We start from the raw sequence: 14,019 nt of genomic DNA, 5'->3' as shown, positions 1-14,019 counted from the left end.
TCCTGGGGGGGACTGTTCACTGGTCTTCTCTTCTGTTGGCTCCAGACTCAACTCCTTCCTGGGTCCCTTTGTTCCCCTTCACCTCCCTCCTCTTCACCCTGGCTCACCTACTCCAACCATCTCCCACCAGCTTAAAACAACAACAACAAAAAACAAAATCCTCTCTCTTTCAGAGCATTCCTTTTTATTTTAAATTGTTTTAGAAAGTACAATTGAAGTACAATTGAAGTATGCTAAACTGGTTTCTGGCTATACCAAATAAGCTCCCAGAACACTCACATTAAATCTTTGGGTTTCATGCTCTCATTTCTCTTTGGTAAATACCTAAGTGGAGTGGTTGGGTCAGATGGTAGATGAGCGTTGAACTTTTCAGGAAACCGCCTAACTGATTTCCAAGGTGGTTACACCGCCTTACACTCCCACCGTCAGTGTATGCGAGTTTCAGTTGCCATCCTGTGGTATGCCAGTCATTTTAAATTTAGTCATGTTGTTGTGGTTTTGTTGCTTTATTTCAACATGGGGATTTCGGGGGTTTCACTAGCTCTTGGCTTCATTTCTACCAAGGGGGAACATACGCTTAGATTTACGGAGAATAAAACCAGGTTCTGCCTGTTGTGCCAGGTTAACAATGCCCCTCTTACCTTCCCAAGTGTCCTGGTTTGCATTATAAAATACGCAGTTTCTCTGCTTCTAATCCCATTGGCTGTGCCCCCAGGCTGTCCATCCACAGCCACAAAGGCTCATCAAGGCATTCTGCTCAACCAAGACTTTTCCCTCCTCTACAAGGAAATGTCTTGCTTTTCTTAAAACAATTTTTCCCTATCACAAAAGGACCACAGGAAGCAAGAGTGGCATAACGTTGAGACACCCAAATAAGTTCAAAACTTATATCCACAGAAAAGCCTGCTCACTAACATTTACCTCGGCTTTACTCTTAATTGCCAATACTTCGAAGCAACCAAGATGACCTTCAGTAGGTGAATAAACACGCTGTGATGCATCCAGACCATGCAATTTTATTTATCAATAAACAGAAACGAGTTATCACCCTTCAAAAACCTGAAGGGACCTTAAGCATACCGCTTACTGAAAGAAACCAGTCTGAAAGGCTACATATCGTATGATTCTAGTAACATGGCCTTCTGGAAAAGGCAAAACTATAGAGACAGTTAAAAGATCCTGTGATTGTCAGGGATTAGGGGTGACGAGGGATGAAGAGGTCCAGCAGCGTAAAGCATTCTGCATGATACTGTAATGGTGGATACATGACATAAGGCATTTGTTAAGAGCTATGGAACTATAAGAGCACAAAGGGTGAACCCTATATGAACTAGGGTCTTTAGTTCACCATAATGTCTCAATGTGGTCTCATCAATTTTAACACGTCAGTCGTGCAACATGTTAACAATAGGGGAGATTGGGAAGGGGGGCTGTGTGGGGGGGGTGGAAGGAAGTGGTACATATTTTCTGTTCAATTTCTATGTAAACCTAACATCTCTCTAAAAAATAAATCTGGTATTAAAGAAAAAATCCCTGCAGACTTTTTGCAGAAATTGATGTGCTGATTCTAGAATTTAGTGGAATTACAAAGAACCTAGATTTGCCAAGACACTGGTAAAGAAAATTAAAGTTGGAGGACTCTACACTGCCTGAGTCCCAGACTTACTATAAAGCTACAATTACCACGACAGTGTGGCACTGATGTAGACAGTCCAGTGCACGAGTGGAAAAGGGCAAGGCGCGCTTAAGGGGACCCCCAGATGCAGTCGATGAACCCACATGGGGAGAGGAACATCATGTTAACAGGTCATACTGGAGCAACTAGACATACCATAGAGACAACGAACCTTGACCCCTACTTCATAACACACACACACACACACACACACACACACACACACACACACACACACACACACAAAGGAATTCAAGATGTGTAATGGATCTTAATGCAAGAGCTGAAACTAGGAGTGCCTGGGTGGCCTAGTCGGTTAAATGTCCGACTTTTGATTTCGGCTCAGGTCATGATCTCACAGTTCGTGAGATGGAGCCTCACGTCAGGCTCTGTGCTGTGCTCATAGCACAGAGCCTGCCTGAGATTCTCTCTCCCTCCCTGTCTCTCTGCCCATCCCCTAAACTCCCTCACTCTCTCTCTCTCTCTCAAAATAAATAAACATTTTTTTTTTAAAAAAGAGCTAAAACTAGAAAACTTCTGGAAGAAAACATAGCAGAATAAAGTTTCTTAAGACAGGATAGAAACGCACTGATTATAAAACAATCAGTAAATTGTCTTCCATTAAAATTAAAGACTTCCTTATGGAAACCAATGTGACAATAAATTTCATATATTGAAAAAAAAAAAAAGAAAATTAAAGACTTCTTATCAAGAAGCACTCTTAGGAAAATGAAAACCAGCCTTAGGCTAGAGGAAAATCACATATAATTTGACATAAAATAAATGGATACATGCATCCATGCCTGCATGTATGTACATATACACGTGTACACATATGAACAAACACAGGTAATCTGGAAAAGATTCCTATCCAGAATGTACAGCAAGGTCCGCCAAGTGATGACAAAGTGAAAACAACACGAGAAACCTCTTGCTGGAAAGGGACCATTCTTCTGGCATGCTCTGACTTCTTTCTCAGCCACATCCAGGCTGCCTTGGCCCCTCTGCCCCCATCCTGCCCATCCTTTGCTGCAGTGGCTGTTGTCCCCTTCCTGAGCCACAGTGACTATTTGTGGGGGATTCACATGTGTTTACAGAAGCCCAGTAACACTCTCAAACTCAGGGGACCCAACTGAGCAGTCAAGGGGCCCTGTGGCCTGGGGCAAGTCACTGTTGTCCACCTTCCTGCCTGAAAATGAAGTGTCAGGCCACTGATTTTAAGGGTCCTTTCTGCTCTGACCCCTCAGTAACCCCAGTTAGGGATCCAACTGTCCTGCACAATAACAGGATGGAGGTGGGGTTGTCTTCCCATCAATGATTTCCACTTCAGCACTGTGCATCCTGCTTGTGAAGTTGCTTGCTTAATTCAGTTTCCAGAATAAACCTTTGCCTAGATCCCGCATTACATGACCTAATAATAACAAAAATAGCTACTCTAATAAAAGGTACTTCCTGACCTCAAATCAAATCTGAATATCATATGTAAGCACTCACATTTCTTGGGTTGGAAAAATGAGGCTCAGAGAGGTTAAGCTGCTTGCCCATGATCACACAGCAAATACTGGCAGAGTCAGCCTTCAAACACAGGTTTTTCTAACCCCAAGAGTTTTCTACACTCCCACTGAGAGAACAGTGCTGATTTGCTTTTAAAGAGTTATATTCTTTTTTTTTATTTTTTAAATTTTTTTTTTTTAACGTTTATTTATTTTTGAGACAGAGAGAGACAGAGCATGAACGGGGGAGGGTCAGAGAGAGAGGGAGACACAGAATCTGAAACAGGCTCCAGGCTCTGAGCTGTCAGCACAGAGCCCAATGCAGAGCTCGAACTCACGAACCGCGAGATCATGACCTGAGCCCTTGAAGTCGGCCGCTTAACCGACTAAGCCACCCAGGCGCCCCAAGAGTTATATTCTTTTAATGAAGAGACTGCTTTTCAGGAGGGCAGGTGGAAGGGAATGAGTCTAAGTAAGATTCATGACATCTCCAATTCCTTGACACATGGGAAAACAGCATGAAGCCCGTGGGGTGGGGGTGGGTGAGTGAGGAATTCATACCTGTTCAGAGGACTTCTTTGAAGCTTGAAGCAATTCTAAATATAGTTCCTCCGAAACTACCCATAATTAGGGTACCTAACATGTACTATCGCATACCAGTAATCCCATCGCACTACAGTAATCCCATGAAATAGACATTACCTTGCAAAATTCTCACAGCTTCAGGAGGTAGGTCCTATTGTTCCCCCCACGTGTCAGATAAGGTGGGTGAAACGTGGAGTGGTTAAGGCCTTGCCCACGGCGGCCGCTTAGGAAGTGTGTGAGTGGATGGGGTTCCAGAATCTCATCCCATCACTCCATTTTAGTTCCTGTTCAGCCCTACCACCATCGGATTTGTTATATGTGTTTATTTTCTGTGTTCTTCTTCCTAGACTTTAGTGCCATAAGGGTGAGGGACTAACCCCTCTTGTTTACATCGGTGTACGCAGCTACTTGAGACCCTATAGACGCTCCAACACTAGTTTTGAATAAATTAACAAGAAGCATTACATGGCTTACTCTTAGGTTCTGGGTTCATCTCCTGTAATGAGAAAAGGAGGAGCCTAAATCATAGGAACATGGCTCACCGAGGCAGGGTTTTCATGGGAGGTGAGGTGTTTTCAGAACTTTGGTGGAGAGCTCTAGATGAGTTTGTGGAGATGAGGGGAAGTTCAGTGCGTGTTCCTTTTTTCTCCCCCTGGCCCCACCTCAGTTCTTTTTCCAGGTTCCTGCAGGCGCTGGTCAGGATGGAGACACTCCTCACCCTTACTGGAACCAGAGGATAACCCTCAGTGTCCCAACCACCACTAGTGTTCCTTCCTAGAGGAAATCTGTGAAGCTGTCCCTGCTTTCCCTTCCACGTTTGGCCTGTGCTGTGAAAGGGATAGAGAGAGGCCTAGAGCTCATCTGCTTGTTTTTTTTAATGTTTATTTTTTAAATTTATTTTTGAGAGAGAGAGCGAGACAGAGAGAGAGAGAGAGAGAGAGAGAGAGCACAAGTGGGGGAGGGGCAGAGAGAGGGGGAGACACAGATTCCGAAGCAGGCTCCAGGCTCCCAGCTGTCAGCAAAGAGCCTGACGCGGGACTCGAACTCACGGACCGTGAGGTCATGACCTGAGCCGAAGCTGGACTGAGCCACCCAGGCACCCCTGCTTGTTTGTTTTTAAAGTGAAAATAAAAATGTTCTGTTTCCAGGACTGTCACCCAGGGCTGTGATTAGCTGGTAATAGACAGCAAGGTGTGTAAATAAAATAAATTTTAAACATTATTCACCATTCAACGTTCAAAAAATTCCAGAATATGGCTATCCACCTGATTGAGACCAGAGAGACCTGTGTTGGATTGTAACATGCAGGACTGGAAAACGATACATTTGAATTGTCTTAAGGCACAAAACACAAACAAACATACACACACCTTGTACAACACTCCTCCCTACACACACACACACACACACACACACAGGCTAACATTAATTTTTCTTTTTTTTTTTTCTTTTTGGATGCAAAAGTTTTAAGCTTTCTCTCTATATATAGTTTCATGTAATGACCACAACAGGACAGAAAGTTCCATCACCCCCAAAACTCTGTGCTCCCCCTTAGTGGTCACACATTCCCCACCCCTAATCCTCAGCAACCACTGATTCATTCCCCATTGCCATATTGTTTTCTTTTTCCAGAACATCCTTGGCTTGTTCCAAATCTCAGGGAGAAAGCATTCCCTTAGAATTTTTTTTGAGTGTATCTATTGGTGCTAAGTTCTCTCTGCTTTCCTTCACTGAGGAAGTTTTTATTTCATCTTCATTCCTGAAGGATGTTTTCACCAGACAGAGAATACTGGCTTGACAGTTTTTGCCTTTTAGCCCTTTAAAACTGTGGCTCCATTTCCTTCTGGTGTCCAGTGTTTTATACAAGAAATCCGCAATCCTACAAATTAATGTTTTCCTCTGTACAAAGTGCCATTTTTCTCTGGTCGCTTGTAAGGTTTATTTTTTTGTCTTTGTCTTAGTTTTTAGCAGTTTGATTAGACTGCTTTGGGGCATGAATTCCCTTGGGTTTATCTTATTTGAGGTTCACTGAGATTTTTCAATCTGTTTCTATCTTTCATCAAATCTGAGAAGTTTTTACCCATTATTTCTTCAAATAATTTTTTTTTTTTCACCATAGTCCCTTCCGTCTCCTTCTGGGACTCTGACAAGATGAATGTTAGACTTCTTAGTATTGTTCCACATATCCTCAAGCCTCTGTTCATTGTTTTTCTAATTTTTTCTCTTTGTGTTCACATTGGATACGTCCTATTGATCTGTCAAGGTCACCGACTCTTCTCTATTTTGCTATTGATCCCATCCACTGCATGTTTTATTTTGGTTATTGCATTGTTAGGTTCAAAAAAAAAGTCTATTTAGTTCTTCTGTCTTCTATTTCTTTATTTCTTTTTATCTCTCTATTCATTTCAAGAGAATTTATCCTTGTTTCCTGGAGCATAGTTATCATAGCTGCCTCAGCATCTTTATCTAATAATTTCAACATGTGTGTCCTCTTAGAGTTGGCGTCTCTTGACTGTCCATTCCCTTATCAGTAGAAATGTTTCTTGTTCCTCATATGCTGAGTAGCTTCAGATTATATTCTAGGCATTTTGAATATTATGTTCTGAGAATCTATGCCTCAGGTCACGATCTCACGGTCTGTGAGTTCGAGCCCCGCGTCGGGCTCTGGGCTGATGGCTCGGAGCCTGGAGCCTGTTTCCGATTCTGTGTCTCCCTCTCTCTCTGCCCCTCCCCTGTTCATGCTCTGTCTCTCTCTGTCCCAAAAATAAATAAAAAACGTTGAAAAAAAAATTAAAAAAAAAAGAATCTATGCCTCGTTTAAATCCTGAAGAGAATGTTGGATTTAGTTTTGTTTTATTTTAGCAGGCAACTGGATCTGGCCAAGCTGTAGGCTCAAGTCCTGACCTGCCTCCTGTGGACTGTGGTTCTAATGTCAGTTCAGTTTCCAAAGACTTTGCAGTACTGTGCAGATCTGTTTTCAGTCACCCAGTGGCCATCTGGGTGCCTGGGTGATGCTCTAATCCACGGTTGAGTTCTCAAAGCACACAGAGCTTAGACACGAGCCTAGGAGTTCAGATGGGGCCTCTCTCTTAAGAGCTGTCCTTTCTGAAATCATTCTGACACTCTCACCCACTGCGGCCCTCTGGTAAGAGAGCTGGGGCATTAGTTCCCTGCTGTATTGTGCAATCTCCAGAGTGTGTCTGAGTATGGGGCCAAGCAGTGAAAGACAAGGAGAGAAAAAAAAATGGATGGAATTGTGTCCTACCTCTTTGAGACCATAGTGGTCAGAAGGAAGATTTCCCTCTCTCAGAAATTTAGGCACCTTCCTGGCTGTTGTCACCATTGCTACCGCTGCTTTGAGGTTAGCTGGGGGTCCAGGTAGGAGAATGAAAGGAGCCAACCAGGGGTTTTCCCCACTTCCTCTGACCCTTAGGAGACCCTTTTCCCACTCCTGGTCCAGAAAGCAAGGGTTCCTTTAACAGCACATTCTGTTTGCATCTGGTGTGCATTTCTAGTTTTCAGACTGCCTATGAGTTGAGAAGGCAGATGGTCCCAGAGGGGAGGAAATGGGAGACTCAACACAGGTTTGGTGATACTTCAGATTCTGATCTCCTTCTCCAATCCACCTGCTCCTGATTCCTTTCATTGTCCTCAGACAGCTGCTGTGCACATTCTGTCTAGGATTTTTTTGTTGCATTCAGTGGGAGAGGCATGTTGGAGTACACGTACTCCATCTTGCTCAGAACAAGAACCCAAATATATATATATATATATTTTTTTTTTTTTATCCAGTTTTTTAAACAGTAAAGGAACCTTGCCTTAAACAGCAGGCACAATGCCCAATACTAATTGCCAGGGTTGCCTTCACACGGCCTTAATAGCTGCATTCTTCTTGCTGGATTGGGCCTTCTGGCCATGTTAGAGGTAGGCTGTGGCAGGCTGTGCCCTGATAGGGTGCTCCTGAGGCTGGGAAACTTGCAGCTGGTGACCATGGACATCAATTCCCTCTTCTGTAAAATGGGGATAACTACAGCGTCCACTTTGCTGTGCAGCTAGGACAAGACTATGGATGCACATAAGAGGCACTCAGTAAATAACCATTTTTATTTGTTTCTCCAAGATGTGTGGGCCCAGCCGTACCAGCACATAGAGTTGTCCTTGAATCTCCAAGGACTAGCGGGTCCCTGGGACCAGACTCCATTTTTAGTGATAATTGGATGCTTGTTATCACCTAAGATCTGACTTAACAGCTATTTAACACTTTAGCAAGAAGAAAAACAAGCAGCTGTGTCTTGATGACAGTCAGATGGCCAACACATCAAAATTCGTTGGCATGACCCAGTACTTTACCTACAGGCAAGTTTTAAAGACCTCATCTTATTTCAACAGTTCCATTAAAATGTTTTTCTCTCAATTTCTATGAAGAGGCAGGGGAAAAAAAGATACTATGTATTTTCTCCTAGCATTTTTACTTAATGGGTGAGGTCACACTTAAAAGCAGCTTCCACACGTTCGGCAACATTCAGGGACAGTCTGGTCAATGGAAAGGAGTAATGTTCCCACTTAAGAGGTGGGAGCCAGTGACTGGGTCAGTAATATTCCACTGGCTTCCCTGAGAAACCTAACAGGGACCGTGGCAGGAGTGAAGGAAGAGGGGAGCATAGAAGGGAGCAGAACCAGGTGACTGCCCTGCGGGGAACCAATTGCCTTGGACTTATCCACAGCCTCTATGCTGTGAGTCCTCCCTATGAAACCTGGGGTACATGGGTCTAGAAATGGACCAAAGTTGGAGGAATATCACAGCCAGGCTGATGGAGATGTGGAATTAGGGAGGGTGGAATCAGATGGATCTGCTCTTGGTAGTTACTGCTTTTGGCAAATTGTTCAATCTATCTGAGCCTTGAGTTCTTTATCTGAGCCTTGAGTTCTTCACTTGCAGAGTGGGGGAAACAAACATCCCCCTCTTATGACTGGAGGCGAGATTAAATGAGGTAACGCGTATGGCACAGCGGTGGGGACTGGGGTCCAGGGGATCTCGATAGTGGTGCTTTCTTCTTACAACACAGATGTCCCATGGGACCCATCTGCCTCCAAGACCTGAGGAATGATCCCAAATCCCCACCCTGCCTACTACCAATGGGGGGTTTCAGTGAAGCCCTAGGCATCATTTTTCCTGCTTCCACTCCATTATGCTTTCCTTAGTTATTAAATCTAACCCAGATGTGGAACTCAGCTTGACACACACCACACGTGCACGCACGCACACACACACACACACACACACACACACACACACACACACACTTGCCATCCCTCAAAGCCACCTGGGTGGTCCAGTGGTACTGATACCTTGGGGATATGGAGATTTACAGCAGAAAAACACAGTAATCTGAAACCACCTATAGACAGCCTGGTTTGTTGGGCTTTTTGTCTTTCAGACATTTCTGCCCATCTTCCTCTCCCCTTCCCTCTACCCCTCCACCTACAGGAGTAGTGGCTCCCACCACCTCTTGGGGGCCTTCTCCCAACTCAGGCCCACGGCTCTCACCTTCCACTTCCAAAAGCTCATTGAGTTATTTTCCTAAAGATGTGTGACTCTTTCCCAGAGTCTTCTGGGAGCAGCTGGTAGAGTGATTTATCTATTTTGCTCTGCAATCTCCTGCACTAGCATCTGATGGCAGGTATCAGCACTCTATCCTCCTCCTGGAGTACAGGGCCTATGTTCGTCTCCACTACCTCCATCTTCCCAGGGCCCCACACCGCTCCTGGCACAGAACATGCCCTGGATAGACACAACCTAATAGGCTGATGGCATAAATCATTTTATGATGCAAATTAGGTAACCAGTCTTTCTATAACAGTGGCATCCCCGTCACCTCCACCATCACAGGTCAGGATGTTACTACCACTTTGGGCCACACTGAACTGATCTGGGTTATAATTCCAGTTCACTTATTGCCTGCTGTTTGACCTTGGCCAAGTCACTACCCCAACCTGAGCCTCAATTTCATGATCTTTTAAATGGAAGTGATGATAGCTATACCCAGAGCCAGATTTACTGTGAAGCTAATGAAGGTAAATCTATAGGTAGTAGCCCTCACTTCTATATAAATACCTGCTTTTGTACCTAATTTTTGTGTTGGTAAATTTGTGTTCATTTTCTACAAGGGCTCCCCAAATTGTATACAACTTGGGCACCATGAACCTGGCTCTTGGTTGATGTGAGACAGTGAAATGCACGTCAGTGCTCATCCTAGAGGGCTCCAGGATCGGAAGCCTTGTGACAAGAGAGCCAGAAGTATGGAACGTGTCTTACAGGCACCCCTCGCCCACTGACAGGCTCCTGCAAACTTGGGCAAACTTCTAAAGGGCCTGAGTCCAGCTTCTCTCAGGCAGACACTGACTCACCCTTTTCCGGGGGGTATCAGGAGAGGAATCTCTGGACTCCTACAGGTGACCTGACAGCCTCCCACTAGCCTCTAAGCCAGCTCCGCTTTGCTCAAACCCCTGTCTATTCCCTTCTGGAGGCCATGGTGGAGCCAAAGGGGAGCAAGTGTTCCAGCCGGTGTCCCCCACCTTCCCCAGCTCAACAAAGGCCCTGTTGCAGCCACTTGAGACACCGCATTACTGTAATTTATTCCTGCATTCCATTTCCTGACCCTCAGGTACACAGAATTGGATTATGGATGAATCATCATCCTTGGTTCCTGACATTCTCTTGTTTTGGTCCGCATCTGACCTCCTATTGGAACTTCCTTGGGCTTTTGGTTTTACTTTTTAATGTAATAAGGACTGAAAAACCATCACTCAGAACTAAAGCTAGGACCATGACAGAAACCTACAGTCTGCTCTGTGTGCCCCAGGCCCACCTGTGTTTTCAAACACTGAAGTCCAGTCCCATAGCACATCCGGCTCCAGGCCTCTGCTGTCCCTCTCACCATCTCAGAGCCACCCCAGGGAAGCTGGGTGAGATGTAGTGGTACAGGGCTGGCCCGGGTCCAATCAGCCAGACCAGACAGGGCTCCCTTCTCATGGAGGAAGGAGAGTGGCTGGGATTGTACATCCAGAAACTTCTATTCACCTTTGATGAACCCAAGAGTCTCCCCCTCAGGACCGTTGACTGTGTCTGACATCGAGTGGGCTTACTGACTGGATGGAACAAGGTCCAGGAATTCTGTGTTCCCTGGAAGGTTGGCCACTGATATTAGTTTTCCATGTAAGGGCAGCAGTTGCTCTGAGAGAGCTTACAGCCAACAGCCCATGATGGTGACCCCAAGCCACCTGATCTAGCTGGAGGCTCAGCAACCACAAGCCAGATGAGCCACATTCTAATCCTTCCCCCTCTCTGTCTACCCCAAGACATACTAATTCCTTTAGAATAAATCAAAATGGGGGGCGCCTGGGTGGCTCAGTTGGTTAAGCGTCTGACTTCAGCTCAGGTCATGATCCCACAGTTCATGGGTTCGAGCCCCACGTCAGGCTCTGTGCTGACAGCTCAGAGCCTGGAGCCTGTTTCCGATTCTGTGTCTCCCTCTCTCTCTGCCCCTTCCTCACTCTCACTCTGTCTCTCTCAAAAATAAATAAATAAACATTAAAAAAAATTTTTTTAGAATAAATCAAAATGGGAAGGAAGATTTTCCCAAGTACACCTTACCTGCTTGAAAATCCCTCAGATTTCTTCACTTTTGGAATACCTTGTTTTCCCCTCCCTCAGTACCGCCTGTATTAAAAGCCTTCTCTTGATAACAGAGAGCTTTCAGGTTGATCTTCAACCTAAGGTAGATTTCCTAAACAAAGGCAAAAAGAAGCAGATCAGTGTGGTTTATTTAATCGAAACTTTATAAAGTCTCATTGTGTGGTCCCTTTGGGTCTAGGCACGGAACAATTAAGTAGTGGTATCGCACATTGCTGCAACCAGGGCAGGCTTGATGTCAAAATACAGGCGGTCAAAATACAAAATCGATTATTTCCTCTCCAAAGGGCCTTTTTTGCAGGTTGTTCTCAGCCTAGAAGAAGCATAAGTCTAAAGACAAGAAAATTCTTCCCAGAGACACAGTACAACTCAGACAGATGGGGTGGTCAGGGCAGGTGAGCATCACAGAGCACGGGGCCATCTCGGGGTTCTGGGCAGCCCACCCTGCAGAGCCCACATCTCAACATCTACATCTGCACAGACCTGTGCAGTAGCATGGAGCAACCAGGAGAGCAGGGCTCCTGAACATAGGGCCTAGAAACATGAAATTTGAGCAGTTGTAGCTAGAAAGAAGGAGACCCCTTTCCTTATTATTATATTTGAAGCCCTAGCAGAAGGGGTGAGCCATCCAGAAGAGACTGGAGGGCGACAGGAAGTGTGTGGTACAGATCAGTAGAGAATGACAGAAGACATCATCAACTGGAAGGGACTGAAGCATTCAGCTCAATCTGGCTATGGTTTCACCAGCTATTAGTGTGACAGGCTTGGAAGGAAATATGGGGGATACACCCTATATTTATTTGTCCTTGGTGCATTCTCACTGAAGTTAATCATTCAATAGTTTATTCTGTAGCATGTGACTGGCTACAGGGGTGTAACTTAATCAGGGCTCTTCCATATAAAGGTTTGCCTAATTTGAAAGCCCGTTTCCAATCTGGGCAGGGAAGTCTCGGGAGCTGTGATTGGTAAATGGGAAACAGGGTCATCTGCGGTTGACATGTGAATGCAGGTGACACGAGCAGGGAATGCCTACCTGTTGGGATTTCTCTGGAGCCAATATGCTGCCAGCCGCTCCAGACAAACCACTGTCACTGGGGCTTCTGCATGGCCACGAGTGAAAGGGAGAAGTAGATTTTGAACAATGAATAATTTATTTTCCAGGTCAACTTTGGGATGCCAGTAATTTCATTTCCAGGACCATCTGCCTACAGCAGAGGGTGGCTTGCTGTGGGGGAGGGGATCTGTGCCCCATCTGGAGAGGAATGTCCTGCAGACAGTTGACAGTCTGCATTGGGGAATATTTATGGCATCTGCACAAGTGAATGCCCGTTTGTATTTGCATTCAAGGAAAGGATAGTAATAGATGCTTAATGAAACTCAAGTGGTATTAGAGCATGAGGCTCACGTTAAGTAGGTAACCTCAAGCTAATGAGCCTTATTAGTACAGAACAACAGCAGTAGCAGGCACAGAAAGGTGGGCAGTGAGGGCATCAATGGTGGGGAAAGAAAGAGTACTTTTCGTTACAGCTGCATTTTTATGTGAACAGTTAAATGTGACGTGGAAACGTGAATAGGATATGACTGAAAAGCAAACCGGTTCATAGAAGAACCATGTGGAGAATTTTGCAAAAGAATTTTTAAATTAATGTTTGTATTAGTCTCCTATCCCTGCTCTAACAAATTACCACAAATGCAGGGGCTTAACCAACACAAATGTATTTTACAGTTTTAGAAGTCACAGGTCTGAGATGGTGCTTAAAGTCAAGGTATCAGCGGGGCTGCGTTCCTTCTGGAGGCTCAAGGGGAGAATGTCTTTCCTTACCTTTTCCAGGTTCTAGTGATGGGTTTGTGGTCCCTTCCCCCATCTTCAAACCCAGCAGGGTGGTATCTTCAAGTCAATCTCTATTTCTCTCTCTCTCCCTCCACCACACCCCTCTGCTTCCATCACTATACCTCTGCCTCATCCTTGCAATGACTTTATAATTACAATGGGCCCACACAGATAATCCAAAATAATCTCTCCATCTCTCCATGATTCCCTTATTTGCATCTGCCAAGACCCTCTTACCAGGGAAGGTAACAAACATATTCCCAGGTTCAGGGAATTAGGATGTGAACAACCGTGGGGGGTGAAAGCATTATTCTACCATGACGTTGTGTTGTAAATGGTGAATCTTAAAAAATAACTTATTTTGTAATAATTTTAGGCTTATAGAAACCTAAGGTAGTACAGGGTAGTACAGGGTAGTCTTTTTTTTTTTTCCAGAAATGGGTAAGCCTAGTATTTTTTTTAATATTTTTTAAAATTTACATCCAAATTAGTTAGCATATAGTGCAACAGTGATTTTAGGAGTAGATTCCTTAATGCCCCTTACCCATTTAGTCCATCCCCCCTCCCACAACCCCTCCAGCAACCCTCAGTTTGTTCCCCATATTTATGAGTCTCTTCTGTATTGTCCCCCTCCCTGTTTTTATATTCCTTTTGTTTCCCTTCCCTTATGTTCATCTGTTTTGTCTCTTAAAGTCCTCATATGAGTGAAGTCATATGATTTTTTTCTTTCTCTGACTAATTT

General features: G+C 44.7%; 1 protein-coding gene across 3 annotated transcripts in view; it reads right to left on the bottom strand.

Moving 5' to 3' along the window:
* Nucleotides 1-14,019, bottom strand: part of EEPD1 (endonuclease/exonuclease/phosphatase family domain containing 1) — a 202,412-nt gene that overhangs the window by 146,682 nt on the left and 41,711 nt on the right. For all 3 annotated transcript variants that reach the window (XM_019418136.2, XM_019418138.2, XM_019418137.2), the window contains one exon: nucleotides 11,408-11,540. The gene's annotated coding sequence lies outside the window, so the exon portion shown is untranslated. The remainder of the gene's footprint in view (nucleotides 1-11,407; nucleotides 11,541-14,019) is intronic.

Source organism: Panthera pardus, unplaced genomic scaffold (assembly GCF_024362965.1).
Source record: "Panthera pardus isolate Hobbes unplaced genomic scaffold, ASM2436296v1 HiC_scaffold_8, whole genome shotgun sequence".
NCBI classification, from domain to species: Eukaryota; Metazoa; Chordata; class Mammalia; order Carnivora; family Felidae; genus Panthera; species Panthera pardus.
This window is presented reverse-complemented; position numbering and strand designations above follow the sequence as displayed.